Source organism: Geospiza fortis, unplaced genomic scaffold (assembly GCF_000277835.1).
Source record: "Geospiza fortis unplaced genomic scaffold, GeoFor_1.0 scaffold41, whole genome shotgun sequence".
Classification (NCBI taxonomy): Eukaryota; Metazoa; Chordata; class Aves; order Passeriformes; family Thraupidae; genus Geospiza; species Geospiza fortis.
The window spans coordinates 17,681,565-17,687,084 of NW_005054299.1; positions in this window are offsets into that span (position 1 = coordinate 17,681,565).

A 5,520-nucleotide genomic window follows, 5' to 3' on the forward strand; every position below is an offset into this window, starting at 1 on the left:
CTCGGGCCCTGCGTGCCGGAGGATCTCCCCGGCCTATTGTCACCCCTTTTTCTTTTTCTGGCCTGAAGGGCCGCCCTGCCCGGGGAGGTGGTGGAGCCGCCGTCCCTGGGGATGTTTAAGCAGAGCCTGGACGCGGCACTCAGTGCCATGGTCTCGTTGATGTGGTGGTGTTTGGTCATAGGCTGGACTCGGTGAATCTCAGTGGTCTTTTCCAGCCAGAGCCTCTGGTTCTGTGTCCCTGCTCTTTGGGGCAGAGATGCTCATGCAAACAGTGCAGAGGCCTTTTATTTCTGTAAAGCAAATCGGCATGGTTACTGAAAGATTAAATAGGGATGGAAGGCTGTGATGTATAGGGTTGTATTTTTTAATTTTGCTTTTGCAGGTGTTCTTGTGGATCGTTGTAACGTTGAACTTCCAAAGATTAGAAGCAGCATGTTAGGCAGGACAGGCATAGTTCTAGTTCTTATTGATACATGATACTGAAATAATTTATTTATTGAGCCTTATTCTGCTTTTTAAAGAAGGTTTACTGCTTAAAAGTGTCATTTGTCCTATAGCTTAAAACTATTTAAGCTCAGAACCCTTCATGAAGTTATTTGGTGATACGTTTTTGTATGTGTTTGAATAGTTCTTCAGGCTGTTGACTCTCTTGACTGTCTCTGGTGGTAGTAACCATATCCCTGCTATTATGTTCAGGAGGCATGACTGTGTACTGGCATTGTAGAGACTCAGGCTGTAGCATCTCTGTAACTATGAAGCAACTTTATTTGTTGACCATTAGTGTTTCTGCACTGTTAATAAACTACCTCTGTAGAAAAAGATCTAAATGCCATTAGCAGCTTTTGTTCTCACCAGTTGTGTGCCTCCATGTTCAGGGTACTGAACTGTAAGGTGCCTCCTTACAGTTGTGTGTTGCTAATAAGATGTTGCTTTGCTGAGTGGTGGTGGTGAAAGGTTGTTTGCTGCCAGAACGTGGTACAGTAATGCCAAGAACTGCATGGGAATGCCATAGCCTAGGCAATATGTACACTTTCACCTTGAAAACCAGTAACTGTATTGCAAATGTCAAACTGAAGAGAACAGGACAAAAATTGCTGATTTCCTTTCACAGCTCAAAGTCGGTACATTGTACATAAAGGTTAAGCATTTGGGGCGCTTGAAAAAAAAAGTTTTGTGGAATTATTAAGAAGGTGCCAGCTGCTTTTGTTGTCAGTTGCTTGCATGGAGAATGAGGCTCTTGTGTGGTGTTTCCTGCATTGTTCAGATTCAGATCACTCTGCTTCTGTAATTCCCTTCTACCATGCTGTCTCCTAAAGTGCTTTTTTTATTAATAACTTTGCTTCTTTTCTTCAAGCTATTGCAGGAATTTTAAAATTGCTTTTAAGTTGTGGATGAAGAGGGCATAAATAGAGGACTTAATTTGTAACTGGCTGTCTGTGTAGGAGATGTTTTATTCTCAGATACAGAAAAGGAAGTGATCTGTAAATCAAAGTGATTCTACAATTTGCTGTGATAGAATCCTTGCAAAGGATTTGACTCAGTATTCAAAATGCTAATGGAAATTCTCCCTGAAATAGTAACTATTTGAAAATAACATATTGCTTTGCTTCTGTTACGTACGTTCAATCATGTATACTTCCTTTAGTGTCAGTCTTCCCTGTGACAGCATGGCTGTAAAAGATGGGTTCTACTCCTCCTCACATCAAACAACAGAATTGCTTGCAATCTACCCAAATTTTATCTATGCAGTAGAGCTGATGATTTTATTACTGGGAAAAAATATATAACCTTTAGTTTGAAGAAACTTTAGATTAATTTTCTTATGGATTCAGACTGGCATGCCGGTCAGAAATCTGGTGCATCTCAGCAGTTGGTGTCTGTTGTGGCTATTAACAATCCTGTTCACTCTTTTTTTCTCTCTCTTCCTTCCGTCTTTGGGATGAGAAGGAGAAGGGAATTTAGCTGCTCTCTGATGTCTGCCTGCACTGTACAGTGTGAGCTCTTTTAATGTAGGATAGTAGTAGCTGGGCGCTCAGACCTGAAGACCAACTCTGTCCGTGCTCCCTCTCTGCCATAAATGACAGGTCAGAGGATATTGTTGCTTCAGGGACTTCTGGTACTATAACTAAAAATAGAGTCTCTAGGAATTAAAACTGCTTCTCCTGGGAGACTGCTTGTCCTCCTTGGTAATTGAGGCTGCAGGTCTTCTGCCCTGCCAAAAGATTTATGTTGGACAGAAATGCTGTTGCTTGTTACCCAAAGAAAAACAAAATGTAGCAGGCCTCTTTCTAGAAAGCAGAGCAAGGAAAAGGTTTTCCTATCAAGGCAGAATAGGAAAAGGGGAGGAAAAGAAACGCCACCAAGCCTCAGTGTGTTTTGTATTTGCAGTCACAGTTCACTGCGGAAATACATATTAAGCTTTGAGCTCATTCTCTGTGAAAAGATTGAACCTGTGGAATGCTGAATGTGGTAGAGCAGTGGAGGCTGCCTTAGAACAGAAATGCAGATTGCTCTTTGGTGTGTAAAAGAGCAAGGCAAAAGATTCACAGCCAGAAGACAGTCCAGTTCTAGATGGCGTCCAGACACTAGGATGTGGTCTGTGTGCTTTGGTTGCTCATGTGAACTTCATTGATCTAATGTATGTGGTGATCCAGGGACTGTTCTTCTGAGCCCAGTCTCTAGGAATTCAGTGTGGATTGTTAGACCATGCTGATCTTCAGCAGCTCTGTCTCTTGAAAGTGTGTAATCATCTTTAATCTGTTTCCAGCATGAGCCCTGTAGGCCTGTTCAAGAGGACCAGGTGATCATTTGCAACAACCCAGAGCATGGTAGTGCATAAAAGTAAGGGGAAAATCAGGTACCACTAATGTTATAAGCTCTGTCTTACCAGGTCACAAGGTTGTCCTTTTTTTTTCTGTCAAGACTGTTGCATGCATACTGAGCATTTCAGAGAACCAGACTGGAAGTGCAAGGACAATTCTTGTGATTTCTGGATGTTCTGTGTTTCTGTTTATTCGCTTGTAGTGGTGAGTCAGGACTGGTTTTGAATCTGTCACGCAAGTCTATCAAGTACTTTATTTTCCCTCTAGACATTTAAATATTTCTGTGGTTTCGGTTTCAAGTTGAGCACTGGTAGCCAAAAAAACATAAATGAGCAATGTTCAAATACAGCACTAGAGATGATCCTTTTCCTCGGCCTCCAAAGAAGCAAACCAAAACAGTGAGACCCCTGAAGAATCTAAAACTTCCAGATTAGTCTTGAGTGACTCTCTTAGTGTTCATAGAGGTGTTCAGTTTATCAGTCCCTTCTATTTACAAATAAACAAAGAAAACTGCCTGAACTGGTAGAGTCCTATAACTCCCAGAGAAGCTTTAGTTTCTTATTCTTTAAAATAAGAAACTAAAATGTACCATCAGATGGACAGTGACCATCTTGAATGTTCCAGTAGGTATTTCTAGATTAATTTGATGTAGCAGTACCTTGTTTGCTAAAATACACAGTGTTTTATAGCTAAGGCCTTCTAAATTACTCTAGAGGCCCTAACAGGAATCACAATATAGACTTCTGAATCTGTACAGGGAATGATCTGTTCATGGTACACATATACCACTTTCTGCAGGGGAAACAGAGCTTCTGCCTTATCATCAGAGGCCCTCAAGGGCTGTTCCTCCATCAGAAGAATTTAGAAGTAAATAGATCTCAGCCCAGGAGGCTTACCTGTGCCAGCAAGTTCAACTCCATTGCCTGTCAGGGTTCCCTTTTGGGAAGTCTTGTTTTTCTTCAGCAGTCTAAGTTATGGTGCGTTGGAAATCTCTTAAGAGGTATCCAGATCTGTTTCTTTCTTTTCCATGTGATGCAGAAGGCAAAACAAGAGGAAAATATTCTCTTTTGCTACTTGGAAGTCATAGAGGGAATTTACACTTACAATAATATTTAGGGAGAAACTGTTGGGATACTCTACCATCAATACTACACTTGATCTATTTGAAGACACCATCAACAGTTTCAGCTGTTTGAAGCTCATTGGTCATACTGCTCAAGTTCTCCTTCATTTCTCAAAATTTGGGCTAGTTTCTTCCATCTTTTTGTTTCTTCTATTCTTTTGTTCCATTATGAAACAAGGATAATGATAATAATAATGATAATGATAATAATAATAGTAATAATAATGAAGCCTCTTGGTCTTAACAGAGAATTTCTCATCTTAAAGGGAATGTTGTCAAATCTAGTGACGTGCTACAGCCCACCTTGCAGTTGAGCATGCTTGAGTGACTGCTAATCTGGGTGAAATGCTTTTTAAAGAGATAATTTCATTTATTTATGTGATCTTAAGATCATTCATGAGGTGCCTTAAGCATTTGAGAAAACAGGATAGGAGAACTGTTAGATCTGAGTTCAGTGTTTTGTACTAGCAAAGGCTCTAGACTGCTGTGAGCTCCTTTTGTCTGCTAGCTTAATCAGTGTGTCAGATATCCCTTGTTACTTACCAAGCATCTTGCCAAATTGTCAAAATGCTGTTAATTGATATTTCCAGGCTCTGTTGAAGCACATCTGGATTATCTTCTGCAGAAGCCAGAACAGAGTAAAATTAGAGATCTTTTCTTATCACATAGCTTTAAAGGGATGTTTGCGTGTCCATGTTTCATACAGGCATTCAGAAGTTGTAACAGGCAGCAATGCAGGCATATGTTATGTTGCCGGGCATGATCACACAGCGTTTTTTCATTTTATTGACAGATCATTCATATTTGGACTCATGGATTCATGGCTATCACTGCAACAGCAGTGCAGTATTATTGAAGGTTGCAGAATGCTTTAATGTCAGATAATCAGAAAATTCCTAGATCTCTGCATATGGACTTTGAAAAAGATTTTCTGCAGGAGGATGAATCCTGAAATGGTTCTTAGTGACCTGAGGAGGAAACATTGTGCTGAGATTTGTGTCAGGGATTTGAACTTGGACTACTTGCCCTAATTGTCTCACAGGTAGTTAAGGCATTTCTCATTGATATGAAGGTTTCTCAGGGAAAAAACTGACTTTCATCTCAGTGCTGATTATTGTCCAACTTTGGTCAAAACAGCTTTTAATATGCCTATATGATAAACCCTTCAGCTCAGCTCCAGTGATGTGTACTGTGTTGTGTAAGATGTAGAAGAAACTTGGCAGAAATATATCCTGACAGATAACTGATAGTTCAAGTCCAGAGCATTATGGAAAAAAGCAGGTGTATCTCTGTTGGACTTGAAGTAATGAAAACATGGAGAAGGCTTTTACTCATTGCCCAGCCTAGTTATCTTTCAAAGCCTGATCTTTCACTGTTCTGAACATGCTGGCGATCAGTGGTTTGGATCTCACACGCTCTCTTTTCCTATAGTTGCTCCTTTCTGGCAGCCCACCACAGTGTTAGCTGGCCCAGTAGAATCACTTTCTGAGTCTTTAGTTACATTGTTTATAACTATGTTTTTATGGTTGCTGTTGCACTGGTATCCATAGCTTAAGTGAAATAAAAGATCTAAAA